Genomic DNA, 26,457 nt, shown 5'->3' with positions numbered 1-26,457 from the left:
GCCTGGGCTATGGACCAGCCAATTCCAGAACTGCCAAAAGGCTGCATAGGCTATAGGACATGATAGTGGAGAGCGGACTTGGAGTATAGAGCTGGTGCTGCAGCTCACGATAGAGCCTGCAGCCTGGTTGCCATGAGATTGAACAACCTCTGAAACAATTCCTGCTGCTGCATGCTGTCTTCTTCCCTCAGTCTCTATTCTTGCTCCAGTAACTGGGCTACCAAACTTGTCTCAGGCTGGTCAGGCTCTCTGTTTTTCTTCTCCCTTTCATAAGAAAGCTGCTCCATCAGCTTTACCAAAAATGTCCAGCGTCACTTGATTCCTGACTCTCTCTCCCTCCTTGTACGCTGGTGACAGTGTGCTCCCCCAGGATGTTAGTTCCTTTTTTCTGTCCAGCAGAGGTCGAAGGGCCTGCTAAGGAAAATGAGAGCACATTATTGTCTGCCCAAGAGGGGGGGAAAATACACTTTTACCACTTGCGTGGGCTACATCCCGTCAAGATCAAAGGATGAGGCATTTTATCATTTTTATTTTATTCATAGAAAATTAATTACCTTGTACAGAAGCTCCAGCAAGCCAACACATGTCACAGTAAGAGGCACATACCAAAATAAAAAAAAAGTGTGTATAAATCCCCACACAGTTGCTATCTATCATTTTTATAATCCTTTCAGGTAGGGCAAATTCTGGAGGACATCATTGTTCTGGAGCTCCCTGAGTTGAAGTGTGAAAACAGTTACTAACCTGTTCTGTGACTTTTTGTTTTTTGAGATGTGTTGTCCAGTGCACTAGCATCAGAGATTCTGCCCTTAGCAGTACTCATCTGGCAGCACATGTGCCCTCTGCTGCGTTGTGCTGCTGTGTGAAGGTATAAAGGGTGGGGACACTTCTGGCTCCCTCCTCAGTTCCTTTTTACTGGACAGAGTCCGATATAGAGAAGGAGAGTTGGTCATGTAATGGACATGTTATTCAAGATGTTTTGCACAAAAGTTACAGAACAGGTTAGTAACTTTTTTTTCTTTACGTGCTTGCAAATGTCCATTTCCCTGCAGGTGACACACAAGCAGTTCAGTCCAGAGCTAGGATCAGAGTATACCTGAACAATGATTAAGGAGTACACCTCCAAACTCTGCTTGTGGATCCAGGGTGATCTGTAACTGCTCTGGCAGCATAGCCAGATTCATGACCTGGCATCAGCACCCTGGTTATTTCCGCTACTTAATCTAGCAGATGCAGTCTTTCTTCTGCAATGGTGCCTCTGACTGAGGGGTTATAAGTGTGCCGTCCTCATTCAGCAGATGGTTATACAGCACTGTGTGTTCTGTGCTTGCCACAGTTCCCAATACTCAATCAGATTCCTCATAGAAGAGGCAGGTGATAGACAGGGAGCTCCCTGAGGTGCAGTTGGCTTCATGGTAGTTGGTCTTCAGTTGCTTGACTTGCTCCTGGCACTGATAGGTGGTTGGGTGGATCCTCTGGCACTAGCCTTGCCAAGATATTTATGTACACACGATCATTTCTGGTGTTCTTGCTGAAGTCAAATGTTTTGCTTTCCTCTCACCACATTTTTACCAGAATTCAGCTGTGTTCCTCTGGCCAGCTAGTAGGGCCCTTGATGTAGGACTTCTTGTTAGCGCTGGCTCTAGCAAACGCATGGAAATGTTAACTGTGTTTCCCGTTGAACAGTCAGTATGGAAATGAAGGATTAAACATCAAGCAGAGCTGTATTTGAATCAGGAGGTTGTATCCTGTTTCTGGGAATTGAGTGGGAAGATCGGGGATGGAAGAGCCAGGATAGCATTGGTGGACTCTCCAGGCAGGAGCATGGCTTTAGCTACATGCACACTGCAAAATGAGTGGGTTTGGACCTATGCCACAGACCTGAGTCCTGTGAGGTTTCTGGTGTGAGTCAGAAGATTATTCTTTTGAGTGTGTGGTCAAGTAGTGGGGTTTGAGCTCAAACCTCTGTCTGTACCCAGGTTTACCATGCAGTGTAGACCTACATACTTATCCTCCGTATCATGAGCAAAAAATTGGTCACCTCTCATTCAGGTAAGTGGTGAAGATGTCTACCACTCTTCTACTCTTTTACCCCCTGTCTAGAGATCCTGTGTGAGAGTGCAACAGGGCACACTGACCAATTAAAACAAGCTACAGGTCTAGCACTTCCCCATTCTCAATGGAAATCTGGATGTTGTCGTTTCCAGACAGATGGAAGCTGTAGGTTTCACAAGGACTGCTGGGAATGGAGGCCGAACATAAGCAGCTCTCTTTCTTCAGAACAAGAGGTACCCGGAAGGAGTAGTCCTGTGGTGGCACTCTTCAGTTAAAGGACTGGTGAAAGAGTCAGGGAGTGGGGGGGGGTTAGGGGGAAGGGTGTGTGAAAGAGTTTGGAAGAGGCTTAAAGTAACATCCAGATAGCTAGGTAAGTGCCTCTATGTGAGGGTCATTTGACCAGCTGTTGAGACATCCCAAGAAAGAAAGCTAAGGGTCTGTAATAGGGCCAAGTAAAAGGCAGGAAGAGTTCACAACTGAATCAAGTGCCCATTTTGTCATCTAGGGCTCAAGGCTGAAATCCTTGTAAGAGGGAGGACAGCAGCTCTACTTCAGATATAGGGGACCACTGGGGGATGCCTTTATTATAACCGAGAGGGCTGGGGAATTTGCTTTTATTTGCAATTTTTGTGTTGTTGCTTCTGTCAGTTTGGAGTTTCTCAGTTCAGCTGGACAGCAAAACAAATTTACTAGTGAGGGCAATTGAGGCAGTGGCCACATTCCTTGCCAAGAATCTAAGATCTAGCCAAATAGTGTTTTACTCCCAACTGCTTCAGTCTGTCTTTGATCATGTTACTGACCAGCAGAGAGAGAACAAGCAGGAATGTCATAAACCTGATGGCTGGGAGTTCTGAGTTTTAGGGGACTTGCAACAAGCTCTCATCCTTGAGTACATCTCCATATGCAGAAGCACTGTGAGGACAGCAATCCAGAGAGGGACCTCCATGAAACAGAAGGCTGTTCTAAATAGTTGATTTTTGCCCAGGCAAGGGTTCCCAGCTCAATCAGTGGTGTAGTTAAACAGCTGTCATTGATGTGCCAGGTTCACACTGCCAGAGAACCTAGCAGAGAGAAACAAGGTGGGGGGGGAAGTGCTGTTAAACAGCCACTGCATCCTCAGAGGGGATACTGAATAGAGCATCAGTGCCCTCAACTCAAAGCTCCAGGCCAAATCAAGGCAACAGGGTAAACTCCAAGGATCACAAGCTATTGAAAATGGCTGTGAAAGAAACTTGAGCAGTAACTTCAAAGGGACCAGTTTTAAGCTAAGCAGCTTGACACGTAGGTCCAAGCCTAGAAAGCCTAAAATAAAGTCAGAGATTTAAGCTTCAAGTGATACAAAGAAAGAAGAGATGAAGACTGACAAGATGGGGGGTGTGTGGAAACGATGACAACAAAAATAATATATAATCCTTTAACAAGGGCTGCACCATTGGAACCATTTGACCGCTTCTGTGGGGATCTCCTCTTTTGACTGTTGTTGGAAAGGAACTGGCTAGAATGATCTGGGGCTTGTATGATATCTGAGATTGGATTATGTTCAGCAAGAATTAGGAAGGAGTATATTACTACTCCAAAGGAGAGAATATTTGAGTAAGTGAGCCATTGTAACTTGTAGCTACAAAGGGAGAAAACTGGGCATTTAGGGCCCAATCCTGCTCTACTGAAGTTTCAGTGGAAGACGGTTCAAGCCCTTTGTTAGTCTACATTACAAATGGTTTTGTAAATGATTTTCATTCTTGAGTTTCCTCAGAGTTGGGATTGAGTTTTACATATCTCTGAACAAGATGCATCATCCAAATGCAAAATCAAGAACTAAAGGACAGCATGTGGATTTTTTTTTTTAAATGCTTCATAGAGGATTTAGGGTCAAATCCTGGTCCCACTGAATTCAGCTGGAGTCTTGCAATTAACATAAGTGAGACCAGGAATGGAAAACATAAAGGGCTATATTGTACCTTGACCCTCTGAAGTCAGCATGAGCGGAAAATTTGCCTCATTATTGATACTTTACCATATATTGACCCCTATCTGCATACAGCATATAGTCTATTATAATTTTTTTAAGTATGTATTTGAAATTATTATTCACTACAATGAATGGCTATTGTCCGGTCAGACACTTAAGAAATCTAGAATTTACATTTGGTTTCCATCACATCTGATGATGTAACTAATTTAATTAATTCTTCTATCACTTACAGCTTTACCTTAATGTAGTGTGTTTTATTCTAAGCATTCAGAACCTCACATTAGAACAGTTCTGTTGTGATCTCAACTTTTTAAATAAGCATTTTGAAGTCAATACTTCCTGTATGTAAAATCCTAACACGCTATTTCCATAAAATAGTAGCTATTTTTGTAAACATTACAAAGTGATTATATATTTTCATCTCTTTGTTCAAAGGCATTTAGAACTAGAGCTTATTGTTCAACCTGAATAGCATTTTGGAACCAGTATCCTAAGATGTAGATATTGTAAGCAAAAGTGTGAATTATTAAGGCATGACAGAATAGTCGCCAATAGATTACAAAATATATTTTTTTAAAAAAAGCATTTTTTTACAAACATGGTACAGACTCTGCTGTGGCACTGTATGCTCTAAAAGCTGCGGGTACATTTTAGAAAACACTGATGAAGCCATTACGGCTCCATCCATTTGTTCATAGTATACATCATTATTCAAGAAATTTAAGAACCATAATGATGGAAAATCACATAGAAAGAAAAGAAAAGGAACATGGACTTTGTCAGAAACAAGGGCTACATTTTTATTCAAGAGGTCCATAATGATGGAAAATCACAGTGAAAGGCAGAGACGAAACAGGGATCCCATAAAGGACATGACACACCGCAGTAGTATAAGTAGGAGAACTGTCAGAGCAAGTGCACAAAAATAAAGACAACAAAATTAACTAGAGAAGAACTGGACTAGGGAATGAAGCACAAAACACAAATAAATCACAGCAAATGCTGAAGATTAATTTCAAATAATCTACTGACAATAAACCAGGAGACATGCTACATCAATATTAATGAAGCTGAAATAGAACTTGAAACAACCACAACCACAAAATGACACACAAAGCATTTTCTTTTAAATAGATTGTAGATTGGATCACAGGGCCATCAGAAAAATGAACAGAATTCATAAAAAAAATAATTGTATGGCTAGCAGTGTGATAAACAATTACAACATAAATCCTAAAGATAAACTATAGAAAGATTAACCATCATGGTAAAAAAGCAACAACACTTTTTCAACAATTTGTAGATGGGTGGGGGAGAGGAGAAGAATTTATTTTGACACCTAACAATATATTGAAATTTTAAAGAATCTTGCACAGCTTCAGGTCAGGCTAGGATTCTCAAAACTGCCCAAGAGAGTTAGGCATCCAGCTTCTATTAACAAACTCCTTTAGGCAAGTTTGAAAATCTCACCCATTATTCTCTACAGTCAGCCACAATTCCTCTGCAAGAATATATCCCACTTTACAGTTACATTATACTTCAGGAAATAAATTATTTATTGTTCCCAACATTGAAAGGAAAAAGAATAAATAGATATTCTATACAGGTTGGCAGTTAGAACTCTAAGCAGCCACAAAACTAAATCTTCCTGCTAATATTATTTAAGCTACCACACTCACATTAGGCAACCATGACTATAGGGCTTTCAGGGATTTTTGACATTAAAAATTTCTGCCCCATTTTCTTCTAGTTACATAGCATATAGTTAGAGATGAGGGGGACTACATTTAAGGACCTGATTTCTGAAAAAGACCTATACAAATACATAATTTCTCAGATGATGATATCAAGAATCCTGTGAATTGTAACTAGCATGTCAGACATTCCAAGAATTGCTTTGCCTAGAAAGAGGACCAAATGCGTACTTTATCTGATAAAGAGAATTCTCCTCATCAGAAAATTCCTTGTGATAAACTTAGTTCTGGTGGTGTGGAGCTGCAATCAGTTGATCTGTTTTACATATGTAACAGCAATGTATCTGACACAACAATGACCACAAAAAGGTTCCCTCCTATCATAAGTTACTATTGGTAAGATGGGGGAAGGAAAAACTTCAGAAGGCAGTTATCTATTCCTTTTCAGCATTCATATACAACAGAATATTCAAAGACTAAGCATAATACATTGTTATAAGCAGCACAACAATCGTAGTATAACCACTGACTTTTAAACAAAAGTTTTACTTAAAACAATGGCATGATAGGTTGACAATGCCTTACACACAAGAATGTAACTGGATTGTTTGTATCCCTGAGTGGGGAAAAAAGAGTGCTTGTGACAGCCATGTGTTTTTGTATTTCTTTACAGAGGCCACAGAGGGGAAGCTATAATTAAACCTTAAATTTAGGGTAAGTGTTCACTTTATGCAGATTTAGGCACCTGGGTCTGGAAATCCAGGTTAGCCAAGTCTGGGTATGTGCATCCACAGTACTAAGCCACTCTCAAGTCTTACCCTTGTAGTTGTGTCCACACTGGTGCTGTACTAACTTGGGTTAGGCATAAAGATTTCTGGGGGGATATCACATGGTTCTTTGTGCTGCACTGCTCTATTAACTGTTTCATAGAGTATTGTGGGAGAACTTGTCTGTCCTTTCCTGGCCCCTGTGTTCTTAGCAAGTGTTCTTAGCACACAGGCTCATTAAACTAAAACATTTCCAACTTGGCATGTATCAAACTGTTTGTGGAGATGTTTCAGTTAGTAGCAAGGGATGGATCCAGCTCAGGATGATGACCTGTTCTAGCTGTTGACAATAATGCAATACTCATTTGTGGAATATCAGGTGAATGAAGGGCATGAAATATGGTACAGGGCAATTTGGCAGCAGCTTATCACCTTGATAAGGCAGCAGTGTGCCTTGATGAGGAGATCATACAGACATGGTGGAGTGGAGACAACTGATGCTGGGCTTGATAGCTGTGGATTCCCCCTATATTGACTGGTGGTTCTGCAACAGGACCACAGGCACAGAGGGGTGTTAGTACATCATCCTGCAAACCTGGGATGACCAGCAGTGGGTACCAGAGTGGATTTGATTTAAATCACGAGTCAGGAAGTCTTGATTTAATCATGTATTTCTATATAAAAGAGCATTCTTGTTGGTTGTTATAACGTTAATCCATATTCTTCACGACTCAGAGATGTAGGTTTCATTTTTAGAAAGTACATACTATACATTTTTAAAGTAATTTATTTTGAAAACTTTTCAGATTAGTTTTACAGAAAATGAATGATTGGTTATTTCAATTACCAAAGGTAATTGAAGCAGATATTTATGAAGTCATTGGGAGGTGATCACCAATTCAACAGGTTAATCATTAATATTTGGAAAATTTTCTTGCCATCCTGTATTAGGAGGAGAACATCAGCAGGCCTTGCATTTCTTTTTTGCACTGTTTGCATTTTGCACACATGCCTGTCTTACCCACAGGTAGAGGAACTTCATTAAAATATTCCCAAACTGGGTCTCTCTTAGAGCCTGCTGCCATTATAGGTTTTCCCTTCTAGTCAGAGAATGGTATAGTAGATCTCAAATCAATGCAGGCTACACTCAGAAAGACATCAAGACTTCTGGAATATGCTGCTCAAACAGTTTCACTTTTGTTTCTACTGCCTGTCCCTCCCTTCTCACCTTTATCTCCAGACTTCTTCTCCTTGTCCAGATCAATTCCGCCCCCAATAAACTTCTATTAATTGAACTTTTTGAAACTTTGCACTTTTAGAGAGAGGTAAGGGATTGACTGTCTATACAAATTTGCAGAGGGACAATAGGGTTGAAATCTGTTATTTCTCACCTTTATTTATTTTATTTTAAAACATTTTTGCTGTTAACAAGCATGTTATCTCTGGAGACACAAATCCAGTTTGAGAACTGCAAAACTAAGCATCTCTGATGGTATCTTCTAGCCTGAGCACTGAGTCCCATTGAGTAGATAGAAAGACTAACCTAAATAATCTATACAGAAGCCCCTGGAACATAAAATTGGATCCCTAATCCATGTACTATTGGAACTCATTTACAAAACTTTTCTTAAACATTACATGAATATATTGTCTCATACTATAGAATTTGAATTTATAATCCCTATTCCATGATGAGACATTCTATCTCAGAGATATATCATAATTAAAACTATCTTTAGACTTTTTTCCTCAAAAAACATTTTATAAAAAAATCTGATTTAAATTAAAAAAAAACAAACCACAATTGATTTTTATCCACCCTGATAGGTACAGAACTTCCACATGAAGAAGGACAGCATCGAGGAGATGCAGATGAGATAGGCCAGGCCAGGCCAGGCCAGAAGTGGGTTGCTATTTGGAAAGTGGCTACCCTAGACTAATTACAAGTCTGTGAGTAATGAATTTGGTATTGGTGAGTTACTGTTGGTATTGTAGTGATAGAGGTGTGCAAGGCAATTATTGCTGTGCTTTACCTATGGGTGGTGAAGATTGCTAATATCCCCAGAATAATGGCTGGCTTTGAACGAATGTGATTCCCAAACTGTGCAGGGGTCACTGATGGCGCATGTGCCCATTGTCTGCCCCTACACCTGGTGTACATAAATATAGGGTGACCAGATGTCCTATTTTTAAAGGGACAGTTCTGTTTTTTGGGACTTTTTCTTATAAAGACGCCTATTACCCCCGATCCCCCTCCCGTTTTTTTTTTTTTTTTTCCCCACAGTTCCTATCTGGTCACTCTACATAGATATGTAAATTGGAAGGGACACTACTCATTATGCAAGAGCTGGTTGACTATAGAGGCAGGTTCATGAACACTAACATGGGAGGCCCTGGAAGGTTGCGTGATGCCAGGATAATAATCTCTACTTTGCCAGCATGCAGCAGTGCATGCTACAATACATGAGTAGTTGCATGTTTAAATTTTTTCCCCTCTGCTTGGAATCCATCGTGGATCACACAAGTCCAGTGGGGGGGCGGGGAGGAGTGAGAAGAGGAAGGAGGGCCAGGGAAATAGCATTTTGTCTGCCTTCCACTGAAGCAAAACCCACCCCACAGCTCACAATATCCACACAACAATAATGAGATAGGTGGGACAGCTTTGCCAGTTTATGAGCAATGTTATAATATCCCCCCAAATTGTCAAGCTGTCTGGAGTGGCTCACAAATGTGGGTGCTATCCCCAGGGCAGACTGTTACAACTAGGGCACAAACCCAGAGGTGAAAGTAAGCCGGTCCGATCAGATACAGCGTACTGGCAAGAGCCAGTACACCGTGCCAGACCGGACTGGCTTCCCCAGCGGTGATTTAAAGGGCCCAGGGCTCCGGCCGCTGCAGGGAGCCCCGGACCCTTTAAAGCGCCACCGGAGCTCTGGCAGCAGGGCTCAGGTGGGGGCTCCCCGCAGTGGCCAGAGCTCTGGGCCCTTTAAATCCCTGCCTGAGCCCAGCTGCCAGAGCCTCGGGGCTCTAGCAGCCGGGCTCCAGCAGGGACTTAAAATGCCCGGAGCTCTGCCTGGTAGCTCTGGGGTGATTTAAAGGGGCCAGGGCTCCCAGCCAGAGCCCTGGTGCCTTTAAATCGCCTCTTCCGGTTGAGGCCACGCCACCACTCAGGACTCCGTGTACCGATAACAGGTGAGTCAGACTGGTTTTCAGCTATGCACTTGGCAGTGTTCAGTGAGGCCTACAGGTCTTGGCATGAGCTGGCACCTGGTCTGCCAGCATCGCAGGCATCCTCGTCTAACTAGCCAGCTGTGATGCTGCTTTCTTTCTGGCCCATTCCTTGGTCTCCCCTGCAGAACAAATCCTGGGAATCCGGATTGAGGGAATAATGGCTGTCCTCTGAAGCAGTCGATATCTGCCCCAATTCCTCCAGACCTGCAGTGCACGGTTTGTTCAGGATCTTCCAGTCCCTCTGCTCTGCTCAGGCAAGAACCTCATCCATTCTCAAAAGCCCATCCAGCACAACAGCGAGCTCCATGCCTGGGGCAGGGCTGAGCATCCAGTCAAACTCCTTGCAGTAGAGACAGGTTATCAGTGAGTTGCCAGACTTGCACTTGGAGTCTTTGACCTTGTTCTGCATGCCCTTCAGACTTTTGATTCTTTCCTGCATTGAATTACTGTCTCTTATCCCCTCCTCTGCCAGCCATTTGAAGATGTTCCTGAGAGGTGCTGATTTTGGGTACATCTCCACAAATTGCAGAATTTACTAATCTCACGCCAGAGGCCCGCTAGAACCTTGATGTGAGCCTCTGGACAGCTAGCAGCATGCTGGGATGAGGATCTCCTGCAGGTAATCTCTGTTCAAGTGCTATGTAGACATGGAGTAGGATGCATGGAATGTGGGTTGAAATGCTGATCCAGTGTGTATAAACCAGTAAGTCTGAAGAAGAAGGGAGCAGGTAGAAGGGCAGAAAAATATGACCCCAGGGGAATTGTGGGATGTGATTGGAGGACTGTCAGCACCTGAGTTCTGTAACGTGGTTACAGCCTGTGTGCACCCTGCAAAGTGGCTGAGTTTCAGTTTGAGTTAAAGCAGATCCCTGGCTCTAACCTATAAACTAAAGCTAGCCGAAGTTCAAAGCACCTCCAAAAACAGGTAAAAAGTTGTTGTGTGTGGATAGTAGCATGGTTAGAGCTAAAACCTGACTAAGAGCCTGGGTTAATTCTGCAGTGAAGATGTACCCACAGCAATCACATCATCCAGCGCAGAAAGGGAACCATTTTTTGGAAGTGGAATATGGTAACTGTTTACATCTCATAGCAATATTGCGCAAGAACTTAGAATAGAAAGTGAAAAATATTTTTTCCATATTAAATTACTGGGAAAATACTAGTTGTGAGTGCAGCTTTACTCTGCTAACTTTTTCTCAGATGGAGAATTAGGAAGTAAGCTACAACGTAACAGAGATGGCTCTTTTCTAAACAATTAGATGCAGCAAAATAGTTACATGATCTTCTCCTAAAAATGAGAACACTGCTGTGAAATTTAAAATATTGTTGTCCAAGGGTTTAGTTGTAAGCTGAATAACTGGAATTTTCATGATACAGAACTAAAACTTGTCTTGTGATTAATATTTTCACAGGAATCAAACTAGAGGATTCCCTGAGCAATTGGGTTCTACACAAACTTTAGGCTTTTATGTGTTCAAATCTTTGTCTGCAAATTAGCCTTTCTACCTACATCACTATCACCCCAAGGGTAGAATGGGTACCTAGAGCCCATTCTTCTAGGATTGCAGTGCTCATATCGTATTCCTGAATCTTACTGAGTTGTACACCCACTTGATCACCCTTACAATGTACTTGTACATCAGGCAGTGCCTCTGGGAGATGATCGCTGTCTCAAACTCCCTAGACTTTTATACATCTTTTCTCTGCAGTGGAATTTCTCCACCAAGATGCATACTATCTCCCCACTAACATCTTTCTTACCTGCATAGCTATGATGCTCTTTGCTTCTCTAATGAGTAAGGCTACAGGAACATGTCACAGCTCCTTTGAGTGCATTACACTGACCTCTGATAGCATCCAGCCAGTTTTAGTCTCCATCATTATTGTAGAAAGTGCTATCTTTAAAGTGACACAGCTGTTGTAATCTTGTAAGAACTCCAGCTGACATGGGTAAGGTTGCAGCCTGTTCCAGATCTTAAAGAACTCTTCTGTATTTAGTATTTTGTGAACAATGTCCCTTTTTCAGCTATTGTCCTTGAGTAACTTTTTTTCCCCACACCCCAGAAATACAGACTAATGATGTAATAGTCAATGGTATCCTAACACATTAAAGTGTATCAAAAATACTAAGGAGAAAAATTACTCAATGGTGCCCTTCAAAGTGTGTTTTGTTTTTTCATTTTACAATCTTTGACACACTGTATGTAATTTGAGAAAAGAGTAGTTTTTACTTCATCGCTCATGGACTGTGTTTGAATCTTTTCCAACTCCACTGATGCAATTTATCAGATAACCCTATCATAGTCCTTCTCTTCCCTAAAATATACTGAATCCTATGGGAGTGACTCTCCACTGCCTGGACCTGGTGTATTCATGTACACCTGTACATAGTGATTGATAAGTGCTAACAAACCAAATCTGTAGCATTTGTAATAACTTTGCACAGCTGCTAATGACTACACCAGATACATGAGAGTGGAGTATCAAACTCTATCTGTAAACACTTGTATGCTCAGCTTTTTTTTTTTTTAAAGGGTGTAGTAAGAATGAATTTTTTTTTTAAAATAAAAGGTAGGATATTTTTAAGAGAAAAAGAACAAATTGGAGAGTTTCAAGATGTCACTATAACTATACTCATTCTCTGAAGTAAGGCATTTTTCCACTTGAAAAGAGTTGAATGTGCATTAGTCTCATCCCAACTTGAGTTTGGGAGCCTTGCTTTCCCCTAAAACCAATTCTGAGTGCAATTTATCAAAACAAGACCTGTGTTAATAGATCATGATTTGTAGAAGAAATAGGAATTGATTGTGTTGATATAGGAAGGCAATATACAAAAGTAGTGCTCTTCCATCAAATTACAGTGCCACTGATATTTGTATTGCCACGTAGCAGGTCACCCCCATTGAGTCGTTTTGAAAACAAATCATGCACCAATCTTCCCAGTGTGGGTTTTCTTCCTGCCTACCACCTTGACTCTTCTTGGTGGCAAAGTCCAAATAAATTAAAGAATTTTATAACAAAGGTCAAACAAGATGTCCCCTCCGTAGACCTCTCTATCGGGATTTCAGACTCTCTCCAGATCTGGCAATTACAGTCAGTGTGCAGTAATAAAGTTCAAACTCTGATTTTAAAAAAAACTGTACCTCCACAGGGTTTCTTCCTCCCAGGTATTCATGCTGGGTTGCTGACTCTCTTCAAAGATCTGGTGGGCACAGAAGTGTTGAACAGAGTACTGTAACAAAGTCCAAAACCATCCCCTCCCTGGGGTTTCTTCCTTTCCAGCATTCCTGCTGGGATTCCTGAATTCTCCAGAGATCTAGAAATATAGTGCAGACACCATTTTCCCTGCCTCTATAAGACAGTAGCTCCAACTTCTTCCACAGTCTCTGCATTCTATGAGGAGAAAGTGGCTTTTGTCCTGCTCCCTTTCTGAAGATTTGTTCTGGCTGACTGAGACAGAGGGGAGCCTTGCCCTGCCCTCTCTTCCAGGCTCCAGTCCCCAGCACTAAGTAGAACGGACAGTGAGTTTGTCTTTTAACCACCAGCTGATACCTTGAGACCACTTTGTTACTCCTAACCACTGTTTCTTTTGTGCCTGGTGATGCATTTTTAGGAACAACCCTGGAATGGGTTAGAATGGTCCTTGAGCCCTCTGCAGCCTTAAAGAGCTAGTATATCTGCCTGCCTCCCAAAATGTACATTATTTTCTTTTTGATGTAAGTTGGTACTTGCTCTTACACAACTCTCTTACTGGGCTAATGAAACAGTTTGGAAACTGGGCCTGTAATTTTGTTATTTTTCAGATATTTCCCCTTCAGCTAATTTTTATCTCTCTGGTAGAGTCTCTTCTTTGCTATTCTCACCATGAAAATCACAATAAAAGTTTTAAATTTCGAATTGCAGTTGAAGTTGCCAGTCCAATAATCTAGCAATAGGCAGTACTATGTGAAATATCCAGATCTGATACTCTCTATCCATCCTTTGCTTCTGGTCTTCCAGGGGCTGGGAGCACTGCAGAAGTTACGGAAAAGACACCTTATGTAACTGTAACACATTCTGTGGCTAATTTAGGAGCAGCACTGACTGCAGCTCCTACATTCTGCATTTCTTAGTAGGGAGGACAATGAGCACAACACAGAACCTTGAGAGTGAGTGGAATAAATATAAAATACCAAGGATAAATTGTAATTAAAAAAAATAGGACTTAATTGAGGATTCATCCTGAAAGGGAACTGGATGACTCCAGGGAATAAGAAAATACTGTCACTTAGAAAAATTACTATTCTGGGGAACAAATCAGCCAGGTGATGAGTGCCCTTAAACTCTGCTGAAGTCAATGAATGTTGAAGGCGCTCACCACCTGACTGAATTGTGCCTTGAATAATACTTTTTAAAATGTCCATGTTTTCATTCCAAAGAGCCATCCAATTCCCTTCAGTTAGCCAGACACCCATACCAGCCAGGACAGAGGGTATGCAAAGGCAACATCGCCCCTCCAACCCAATTGGCTGCACTGCTTCATCACTGCAAGGATCAGCATCTTTGTATTTACTCTTTCAATTCTATAAAACCTCTCATTTTTGCAGTTGGTGGTGATTTTGGAGTACATGTATGTTCTAGGCAGCAAAAGGCAAAGAGCATGTTAGTGGCACAAACCATAAGGTGTTTGCAGTATTACGCTGCCTTAAACATTGTTTTTAATCGAGTACAGTTTCTGGCAGACTGTTTGACTTCTGCATGTGTTTTAGTTGTACAATAAGCTATACTTCTGCAGTACTTCTGTGCTGCAGAGTGAAGTTGTCTTTGAGGTCACTTCTATCTAGATTGTTTTTCTCCACTTTTACAACAAATTATTTATATATAACTATGAATTAATTTAAAATACATTTGTCAGTTTATACTGCAGCTTTCATCAATATCAAAGAGCTGTACAGAAAAGTACTCAACACAATGTTTAAAAAAAATAACATGAAAACAGAAATATTTTAAGATTAACCTTAAAAATAGGAAGAGAATAATTGGTGTGAATGTTATATTGCAATGATAGACCCCGACCCTGCAAACGCTTAACTGTTTAACTTTTCTACCATAAGTAGCCCCACTGAAATAGCAGCAGTGGTAAGGATCTCTCTCGCTCTCTGTTCATTTATACTCCCAGATATCAGGACTAGTGTTGTATGTATTGTAGGATCCCTATAAATGTTCTTCTCTGATGAAATGCTGCCTGTGGGAGGGATTTGGTTTATAAATAGACTATTCTAATTTTTTATTGCCTTTGCTACAAAACACAGCTCTTGGCATAGAGAAGCATCCAGAAATAGGAAAATGTAAGTCAAAGAAAGAGAGAGGAAAAAGGAGAGAGATGTGAGCACTTTCAAAACTGCCCTCCTTAAAGTAAGAAGAAAAATTTAAAAAGCAAAGGGAAAAACAAACCCTGCTATTGAAGAGTTCTCTGGAATAGAGAATTTCAGGTCCCCTCACACATATACATGACTGATGAAGTACAAATATGAAGCTTTTAAAATAAATCAACAAAAATAACTCAGTACAATGTGACTACAGCAAGCACATACAAAAAAGCTTAAAGACCAGCCAATGTTAAAACAGAAAACTAAACATGTTCATATAGTGGCCATAAAATGATGTCAGGGAGTGTATCACTTGGCACAATTTTAATTAATGGAAACGGTGTGCTTGTGTTGAATAGTCTTCAAGTATATAACTTATCCACTGAACAGTATATAAAAAATATTCTTAAAGAATATGATGAGGTGTTTAAAAGCCTGGGATGTATTAATGCTATAAATCCCTGTGTTAAGAAAAATACATGCACCACATAAAGGAGTGAGTTTCAACCTTTTCCATACTGCAACCCCCTTTTCCATACTAGGACCATCCCAATAGCCCTCTCCCATTCATCCAGGCTGTAGAGGGCCCTGACCCCAGATGGAGTTTGCAACCTCCAGGATGAGAACTTCTACCAAATCAAATGTTTAACTTGACTAGATGGTTACATTTAATGTTACCGAGCTGAATTAGGGCACCAGATGTCTGGTCATCAGTGTAAAATCAAACAAGTGAAGGATTTTTATAGATTGAAGAGGTTTGAATAAGGCTATCAAACACAAGTGCTATCCCCTGAGAGAAGTTCAGAAGGTCATGCCTTGTCTTTAAAATGCAAGTGACAAAGGAGTCTGACTGAACCCAAGAAAGGTGGAGGCAAATGGAAATGCACTGAAAAAAGATGTTCCTATAGAGAGATTCATGGACTTGTTAACATCTAAGCAATTCATCCCTAACTTGTCACAATTAAATATTCCCATCAGACTGTTGTTTGAGGACAGTACAGAATACCACTAAGCAGACTGGCAAGAGAAAAACTTTCTGGAATTAAAAAATTGAAACATTGGTACTGAAATATATTGAAATTAACAAAGAGCTTCAGAGCTCAGTCAGGGCAAGCTTTTATGGGTTAAGGGGTTGTGTCTCTGCAAGATGATCATCCAACAACATATGTTCCCAAAGCACTGATTAAAACACAACAGTACTATGTTCAGATTGAAAAAAAAAAAAAAACTCAATTGTTTTTCGTTGCAAATGATTTCATTAGTATGTTTGGGGCAGAAATGTTATAAGGTAGAAACAGACCATTAATCGTTGGAAACTATATTACAGAAACCATTGCAAAGTACCTCCTAGATTTAAGAAAATAATAATTAAATTGCAAAAATACTCATTAAATGAGAAATATAGACCCAATAAGAAACTTCTTATTTTAGGTTCTCTTGAAAGCATGCCCATCGATCAGTGGTTCCAAATCTTTTTACTAAGGTGACCGGACAACTGCATTTTATCTTCTTTTGTGACCCAGCCTGCCACCTGCAGGGGTCAGGAAGGGATTTCCTTCTGAGAGGTGGTTATGGGGTTTTTTTTTTTTTTTTTTTTTAAATCTCTTTCCTTGGAAGCATCAGGGATGGCCACGGCTAGAGATGGGACATAGGACGGAGAGGGCCAGGGCTCTGAGGTGGCACCAAGCTCTCTCTCTCAGGTGTTTGCCTGATTCTTGTGCACATGCTCAGAGGCTAACTGATCACCATATGTGGGGTTGGGAAGGAATTTTCCCCCGTGTCAGACTGCCAGTGACCTTTGAGATTTTTCACCTTCCTTTTCAGCGTGAGGATGAAGGTCACTTGGCAGAATTATCTGGGTATATCGCCCTTAATCATTTCTCTTCAATTGTGGGGCCTCAGGCACTGGTGCATTCTGGTCGTGCCTATTCTCTGCATGTGGCACATAACAGCCTAGTCTCCTGTCCAGTCTAGTCAATGTCAGTTGTTGGGTTTAGCGGGCGGGTGCTGGGTGGTGGTGGTGGCGGCGTGTGACACACAGAAGGTCAGACTAGATGATCTGGTGGCCCTTCTGGCCTTAAATTCCATGACTTTGACATCCAGTGTCTCCCCTCCACAGTGGGCCTGCAACCCATCTAGAACCACCCGACAATCCACCATTTGGGAAACACTGCTATAGAACAAGCAAAGTGCTTCTGGGAGCATATGAAGTATATATGACTCAGGTACTCTGTTTTCAAAACAAAATTTGACAAATTCAAATGAGAAATTAAAAATTACCCTACAATACTGGGAGCGAGTGATCATAGATTCTAGCCAACAGAAAAAAACACCTCCAGTCATAAAAGCTCTTTGGGACTATACAGACAAAATTGTTGCATATGATAGGATTGTCACAATAACACATAGCATGAGATCAGAAATGGTAATAATAGTCTATAGTGCCCATAGGAGTGTTAACAAGTGTAAAAATGGGGCCTGAGATTTCCTTTCCTGGCCAGATATGAATGCTGCTTTCTCAATGCCTGGCCACAGTAGCAGATTGGATGTTAGTAGGCTATCTGAGGCTCAATAAGAAGGCAGAAGATAAAAAGGAAGAGGTGCTGGTTGATTAGAAGTAGCATCTAGAAAGTACAGCAAGGAAAGTGTCTGCCTGCATGACTAAAAGGGAGTGTACATCCCTTGTTGTTGAAGTTAATAATTTAGGGGGGTGAAGGATATGGGGCTGTACTGTCATAAAATTAATAAGTATTGTATCTTGACCTGGTTATTGGAATGTTTACTGTATGAATATGTTGGGTTAATTTAATAGCAGGCTGTTGAAAATACAAGCAGGAAATGAAATAATGACCTGAGATAAGACATATCCTGGTAAACACATGGAGGTGGGGGAATAAAGAGGAAAAGCCTGAGCTATTAACTGAAGAGCTTAACATGTAGGCTCCAGCTAAGTTACACTGCTTATTTTGCCAGTGCTGGGAACCAACAGATCAAAAGCAGTATAAATAGTTGAAAAGGACTCTCCATGTAGAGGCTAGAGAGTTGCTGTTCAGGTGAACAGTCTGAGACCCACAACCCCAGAGGTCAAAGATTTGGGGAAAGATAGACCTGCCTAAAATTCCAGGTAAGATAGGCAGGCGGGGTAGACATTTAGTTGTTTTTTAAATCTCCTTTCTCTTATGTTATGCTTTGTTCCTACTGATTAGATTAAACAATCCTTGAGTTTGAGAAGGCTGCCTGGTCACTTTATTCCAGTGTTTCTCAAACAGGGGGTCCTGACCTAAAAGGGGTGCAAGCCTATTGTAGGGGTGTCACAATATTACCACCCTTACTTCTGCGCTGTTTTCAGAGTTGGATGGCCAGAGAGCTATGGCAGCTGGCTGGGCCCCAAGCTCTAAAGGCAGGGCTGCCACCAGCAGCAGCACAGAGGTAAGGGTGGTATGGTATGGGGGGGTCATCACTTTTTGCAGGGGGGAGTTGTCACAGCCTGAAATATTTTCAAATGGGGTCCCAGAAAAAGAAGTTTGAGAATCCCTGCATTCACTGCTGGTCAGAGGCTCTCAAAAAGGGAGATTGGACCTGCTTGGGTAAGCATGAATAAGGATACTGTAACCCAAGACCCAGTCTGAAAGGGATAATAACTGGATTTCACTGCAGGAGGGATAAAGGCACAAAGCCTAACATCTGAGGGGGTGCACTCAGAGAAACCAGAGCGGGGTCAGAGGTGCAGCTAGCCCTGTAACCGTAACAAGGGGTACTTCTGGGTCTCAGATTATTCGTGGAGACCAAGTTAGTGTGGGTTTTTCATTTGTGTTTAATGCAACAGTTGTGATAATTTCTCTGTGATCTTTGGAATTTCTTGAGCACCTATTATCTACATCAGTGGTTCTCAAAATTGTTAAGAAAGGGGTCAGTGGTTTTGTACTGGTGACCCCTTTCAAATAGAAAGCCTCTGAGTGTGACCCCCCCCTTATAAATTAAATACACTTTTTTATATATTTAACACCATTATAAATGCTGGATGCAAAGCTGTGTTTGGGGTGGAGGCTAACAGCTTGCAACCCCCCCCCCCCATGTAATAACCTCGCAACCCCCTGAGAGGTCCCAACCGCCAATTTGAGAACCCACCCTGATCTACATGATTGATATAGAGCTTAATACAGTTTTCCTTATATTTGTGACCTCCAGGTAGATTTATTGAAATGAAAGTTACATGAGGCTACCCTGAAGATGACTTGGAAGCTGGTGCACAATATGGTAGTCTGCTTCCTTAGTGCTTTTAGTCAAAAGGGGCATATTACATCCATGCTCTAAGGACTGAAAAAGTTCCATATTTACTTCCAGGCATAACTCAAAGTTCTGCTATTACTTGTTATATGGACATATAGTTTGGGTCCTAGATGTATGTAAAACTGCCTCTGTCTCTAAACACTCTGGGCCTTCCTGTCACAAAATGAAAACATGTTTCTTCATGTCCAAGATTATATTCCTTTTATAGAGCTGGTGTACAAACTGGTTATAGTCTAACCTTGACTCCTCAGCAAAGAACATCTCTAGCGATTCTTAAACTCTGAGAATTTTATTTTATAGACTTAAAGTAGGACATGCTGTAAGAACAGTTTTTACTGCTCTCTATCTGTCAGTTTTCTAAGCAGGCAACACTTGATGGAGTCTATCTTTAATGGTTCAGAAAAACTCTCAGCCTGAGTTACCGAGTGTTTCTTTTGAAAATCTTAGATTCTTGGTCTGACATTTCTAATATTCTTTATCTATAATTTGTTTTTAATAGACTGTGAAAGTTCAGCTTTTTCTTCTGAACTCCTCTGAGAGCATCAGGTCAGACACAAACCCTAATATCAATACTTAACTTCACATTTCAGATATTTTGAAACCACACTTTTCAGGTTTCTCCGTCATTCACAATTTCCTGTTTTTTGTCACCTTTTCCAGTACAAGATTTTCCCTGATCCAGCTCAGCCACTAATTGACATTATAACTTGTGATACAATATTCCCAAACCCCAGGATGCTACCACAGACTGGAGTCCTTCTGAGGCTGGAAGAAGTTGCTTAAGTCATGAAATTCAGAAGTGTGCACAAAAGAAGGGTTGGGTCATATCTGTACATTTATGAAAGCCTTGTTTTGTCCCTTCTATAGCTTCCCCTTCCTGGATGCATGTAGGGTAGCCAGGCATCCAGTTTTCGACTGGAACGCCTGGTCGAAAAGGAACCATGGCAGCTCTGGTCAGCATTGTTGACTGGACTGCTAAAAGTCCGGTCGGCAGCACAGCGGGGCTAAGACAGGCTCCCTGCCTGCCCTGGCTCTGCGTGGCTCCTGGAAGCGGTTGGCATGTCCAGCTCCTAGGAGCAGGGGCAGCCACTGGGGGTTCCATGCACTGCCCCCGCCCTGAGCGCCAGCTCCACAGCTCCCATTGGCTGGGAACCACGGCCAATGGGAGCTGCAGAGGCGGCGCCTGTGGGTGTGGACAGTGCACAGAGGCCCTTGGCCCCTCCGCCTAGGAGCTGGACATGCCAGTTACCTCAGGTGGCTCCCAGAAGTAAGTGCCGCCCAGCTGGAGCCCACACCCTGAACCTCCTCCCCCACCCCAAACCTCCTCACGCACCCCAACCCTAGTCCTGATCCCCCTCCTGTCCCCCAAATCCCCCGCACACCCTCTCCTGCACCCCTGCCCCAGCCCGTAGCCCCCTCCCACACCCTAAACTCCTCACTTCTGGCCCCACCTCAGAGCCCACATGCCCAGCCAAAGCCCTCACCCTCTCCCGCACACCAACCCCTGCCTTAGCCTGGTTAAAGTGAGTGATGGTGGGGGAGAGTGAGTGACTGAAGGATGGGGGATGGAATGAGCAGGGGCGGGGCATCGGAGCCTTACGAAAGGGAAGGAGCAATGGTGTTCGGTTTTGTGTGATTAGAAAGTTGGCAACTATGTATACATGCCATTCTGCTACAGTTGAGGTCAGTGGAGCTACTTGAGCTGGAGCTCCTTTGCTATAAGCGGTTTTGGGCTCCTGGCAGGGTGCTGTCCATGAAGTCAGCTTGGCTCTGGAATTCACTTCCCCGTGTTGGTCTTCCAGAGCCCAGATTTATTAACTTTTGAACATATTCCACAGGCATGTGAGGAGGTGACCATGGGGAAACTTTATGATTTTATTTATTTGGTTTGCCATTTGGATCATTAAAGGTTAAATATTTAAGCCAGGATGAATAGTTTATTATAATAATTAAATTGGAATTTTTAATTGTTGTAAATGTGGCCAGATTTGTGTTGGTACAAATGTGTTGTAAATGGCCTCTTGTTGGGTGCATGACATCCTTTATAAATAAATGCAAAAGACTTGTATATGCACAACTGTCTTATTCTGAGAGTCCTAATGTACCACAGTGATGAGTGTGGTATAAGAACCTGAATAGGTTTTCTCTTTTCAAAATGTGATCACTTCCTGGCTGAGCCAAAGGAGCACTGTTGCTGTTCAGCTTGTCTTAATAGGAGCTGGGAGTGCTACCTTCGCAGCATTCTCAGGATTGCTGAGTCAGAAAACAGAAGATTAAAGAATTTGAACCCAGATCTCTATTTGGTAGTGAATAGCATTTCTCTCTAGGCTATAAAACTAATGTTTCTTTTTCATTCAAGTTATTGTTTTGAGAAGAGTCCAGGTTCTTGTTTGCAGCTTCCTATAAGCCATAATCATCTCAGAAAGCTTTTGGAGATCATATTCACTAAAAGAGCCTAGATACAAGGGTGTCCTAAATAATAGCATCACATATTTTGACAAGAACAATTTAGGCTGAAAGAACTGTTGTTTTCTTGCTGAAGGCTTTTTTTTTTTTTGCTCTTTATTTATTTATTTGTTTGAAGGAAAGGGCAACAGATGAACTGAGAAATAAGGGAACTAATTTTCAATTAAATAAAATATTTTTAAAGACACAATAAATAATTATACATAGAACTAGGATAACCCAGTCATTATTTACATTCCTGGGTATCTCTGAGGATAATGGTATACAAGGCCATATGCAATTATAACAAAAAAGGATTTCAGGGACATCAAGGAGTCAAAAAGTAGTCATTGTCTGGCCCCTGTAACTGAAGCAGGTCCAGCTCCCCTGTGACAGACCATGTACTTCCAAGTGGGCCAATTAAGGGGGTGGGGCTGCACCTGGAGCTATAAAGGATGTCTGTGAAAAGAAATTTGGGTGAGGGAGAGCAAGTTAGGGAGATACAGGAAGCAAGACTGCCAGAGTTTTCTGGGAGGGGAGGTAGTAAAAGACTGAGATGGAAAGGGTGTGCTGGGAAATTGTTTTTGATTGTTGGTTTAAGTTTGGATAATAAAAACTTGCCTCATAGAGACTGTGGGTGTGGTAGTGAGTCCCTGACAAGCTGCCGAGAAGCCCTGTTTCATGACATGTGATGGAGAATCTGAACACCTTGATCGGCTCCTTATACAAGGGGAGAGTAAGGAAGATCCTTAGTGCAAAGTGGAAAAGAAAGATGGGAACTGAAGGTCTTGACAGCGACTGGTCCCACCTAGTTGGGTGATTAAGAAAGATGAAGGAGATATACGTAGGGGTGATGGCGCAGCAGCCACAGATGACTATGTTACAGTGTCAGCAGGCACAGCAGCAAAAAACTTGGGCAATGCTCCAGCAGTTGATGGAGAGCTTGCAAAAGCAACAAGAGGCACAATTTGTGTCTTGGCAATGATGGCAAGAAGCCCACTTCAAGCAATAGGAGTGGCTGCAGAAGGCCAAGGGTCTCAGGAGAATGCAGGAATTTCAATCAGTCCCTGGCAAGACGGGAGTGACTCAGCAGAGATTCCAGGGAGTGGAGGCTTGCTGCACTACAGAGGACCTGGAATGGTATGGATTCACAGGCACCAGCTTTGAGAGTTCCCAGGGGTGCTCGACCCCCAATCCACCCCTTCTGCCAAGCCCCCACCCTGCCTCCACTCTTCCCTTTCCACCCCCCCAGCACCTCCTGCATGCCACTGAATAGCTGATCGTGGCAGGTGGGTTGCGCTGGCGGAGTGGGGGGAGAGAAGGGGAGGAGCTGATCGGTGGGGCTGCCAGTGAGGGGCTGCCACTATTTTTGTGTGTGTGTGGGAGCACGCACAGAGTTGGCGCCTATGTATGGATTAGGTGCTTGGTCCCTTGTGGACTGTTCTAAAGTTTTTGGTGAAAAACTTGGGGAACTTCTTATGTGTATATGATGTGTACTGTGAAACGTTCTATGGAATGTTTTGAGTAATATGTCTTTGGGGAAGATGTTTTGGTTTGGAATGAGAGTAGCCCTGTAGGTTCCTTGAAGGTCAAACACAAACTGTGTGTGAGAGGTAGGTTTTTAAAAAAAAAAAAAAAAAAAAAAAAAAAAAAAGGATAGGAGGTTAGCACTTGGAGATTAGAAAGGATCAGGGAGAGAGCCAGTAAGAGGAAGTCTTTCAGTGAGTCAGAGCAGACTCCAGGGGACTAGAGGAGTCCGCTGGAAGGAAGCAGAAGGTGGCTCCGGGGAGAACACTGAAGGCAGGAGAGTAGCAAGATGGGTTTGCTGCCTGGTGTCCCCAAGATGGAGAGCCAGAGCCAAGGGCTATAGGAGGCTGAAGGCAGGAGGAGCAGCAGCAGAGCTTACCTGCTGACATCTCCAAGCCTGGAGAGCTGGATCCAGAGGAACCATGAGAGGGCCAGAGGAAGTGAGGGATGCTCCCTGCAGAATGGCTGTGAGGGTTCCTGCTTGGAAGAATAGGGTTACATTCCAGTTGGAAGAGCTGGAGTGGCCTGGTACAAGGGCAGAGAAGGACTGACAGAGTCCAAGCATGGTCAAAGATGCCCACGTGTGATAGGTAGTACACTGTGGGATGAGATGTTGGGTGATCTTAAGGACTGTTTGCACGGGGATGAGAAATGAATTATATATTTGGAATGTTAAGGATTATTTGAACTATGCTCTGGTAATAAACCATGTTTATGGACTAGAGGGTAAGCCTTGCATGGAATTGGGTTACATAAGGGGGAAAACTGAGGCAGGTGCGCCTGTCATGCCACGGTTTGATGGTGGAGGGTGCTCTGGGAGGGGTTGTCCTTCTTACAGTCATCATATTTACTTCACATCTTTTTTCAATATGGAACTAATTTTTTTATTTAATACAGTTCAGGAGAGCTGGCAGTCTGGGTGACACTTATTACTAGTTAGCTCTCTTCAGTCCATTTACATGCTAAACTTATACAGTGAGGACTGTTACTAGGGATTGATGATAGAATTCCCTATTCTGGTAGCTGTGGCTGCAACTCCATAGCTGCCTACCATGTGATTTAGTGCATAGCACAATCCTCTACAAGCCCCTATGGAGTTATTTTCCTGGTGGATCTATGACCTCTGAAGACGTATCACACATGCCCCTGCCTTGGTCTAGCCTGATTTAGCATAATCCATCAGATAGGGCACCACAATGGGAGTTAAGATTCTATTCTGCTCAAGTTCTTGTACTCATTTCACTGGTCTGTGCCTCAATTTCCTCCTTTGTACTGTAAGGATAAACATATTCTGCCTCTGTAAAGTGCTTTGGGTTTTATGGATGTAAAGCTGCAGTATAGATTCTAAGCAACTATTATTTGCTGTGGAAAAACACCATGGAGCAATGCTCCATGAGCTCAACGTTGCTGAGTCACCAGGGGTATCCCCTCTGCAGCCTATCCCCATGTCCTTCTAGAGACCTGTGCAAGGAGGAAGCAGGATTTGCCCTTGCAGAGAGAAGAATGGGTGAAAAAGAAAAACCTCACAGCTTTGATTACCTGTAGTCAAAAAATGGGAACAGGCCTCAGTTGTAGCCCTTTGCTCACACAGCACAGGAAGTGTGAACCCTGAGAGGATGCTTCTCTTTTCAGGTGGGGTTGCCACTCTGTTTATCCTCCTCAGCCCCGCTGGCCCTGGCTGCTTCTCCTCCTCTATCCCATTTCTCTGCTTCATTTCACCTCTGTTGCTTTCCTATTAGCTTTCCCTTACTGCCTGTTCCCACCTTCTCAGGATGGATCCTGCTGCTGTCACTTGCACCTTCCTCAGAGCTTTCTTCCTCTGCCCAACCACCATGGAGCCTTTTGGATTCCAACATTCCAAACCTTCTGTGTTAAGAAAATAGCACCCAAAGTCTGTCTGATCAGGGAGCAGTCAATAAGATCAATCACTCCAATGTACTTGAACTGGGAACGGTCTTATTTGGATTGAATCTTTTGAGATTAATAGTAGCTTTTACTGTCTGTTTAAATAGCGGTTGATGATCTTTTCCTATGGGCCACATTCTAATCTGTCAATTGTTCTGCATTGATACAGGCATAACAGATCAAAATCAGTTCCTATCACTCCTGTCTTTGCATGCTGGTATTGAGATGGATATAAAATTACCTTGAGCAAAAAGTGATATATAAAAATGTAGAAAGTTTATTTTCAGTCACTAAGTGTGTGTGTATACACACACACACACACACACAAGATGCCAATGTTAGTCTGGTGGGTCCTGCGCTTTTCTTGGCGGGGAGCTAAGATACTACCCTTTGCTCCTGCTCTTGGGTGCCAAGGGCCCCACTATTAGCCCAGGAAGGTGGTAGAGAAGGGAAGCAGGGGAGGGGTCTGGGTTTGCTTCTCGCTCTGAGTCCCAGCCCCTCTCAACGCCTGCAGGTTTCTTACCCTCAGTCCTTAAATGCTATGGGGAAGGAAGTCTCCCTTACTTCAGAATGCAGGTCTTCCAAATTTCTCAACACGCCTCCAAGCTCCAGTCCTTCCTCCTTCTCTAGCTACCAGAAGCAGGGGGGGGTTTATTAGGTTCCTAACAGGGCCTTGATTGACTTCAGGTGCTCCAATTAACCTGCAGCCACCTTTCCTAGTCTACAGGGAACCACACCTTAATTAGCCTTGAGTTTATATATTCCCCCTCTAGCACTCTCCCACTGTTCTCTCTCTCACACTCACAGGCTGAAAAGAAACTTTCTACATTGATTTTTATGTCTAAATTTGAAGCAAGGGAAAGCATTTGTATACATCATATTGCAAACCATTGGCTTTTCTATAACAAAGTGAACTTAAAAAATATTTCAGCTAAGGAATACAACTTTTTTTCTTTCCCCTAAGTGACTGAGACATGTGTATGTCTTATTGTTTTTAATGGAATCCTGAAACTGCTGTATGTAGTTTTCTGGTTGCAACTTTGTTGATTTACAGTTGGTGAATTTGTTATGTTTGCATTCAGTAATTGCCATTATACTGTATTATAATATACTTGCTCATGTCATTCACTTTCATATCACCATCATTATAGATACTCTGTGCTGGATTAGATTATTCATTAATCAATTGTGTCATGACAAAGAAAGATGACCTGGATGTGACC

General features: G+C 42.3%; 1 long non-coding RNA gene across 1 annotated transcript; it reads right to left on the bottom strand.

Annotated features, from left to right (window-relative positions):
• On the bottom strand, positions 1 to 25,852 carry LOC122462412. The gene is made up of 2 exons (XR_006284940.1): positions 25,758 to 25,852; positions 1 to 414 (listed from the first exon to the last, which is right to left on the bottom strand). It is a non-coding gene; the product is annotated as an uncharacterized LOC122462412 (long non-coding RNA).
• Positions 25,853 to 26,457: the final 605 nt, after the last annotated feature.

Source organism: Chelonia mydas, chromosome 11, assembly GCF_015237465.2.
Source record: "Chelonia mydas isolate rCheMyd1 chromosome 11, rCheMyd1.pri.v2, whole genome shotgun sequence".
NCBI classification, from domain to species: Eukaryota; Metazoa; Chordata; order Testudines; family Cheloniidae; genus Chelonia; species Chelonia mydas.
Note: the sequence above shows the minus strand (reverse complement) of the source record. Positions and strands in the feature narration are given on the sequence as shown.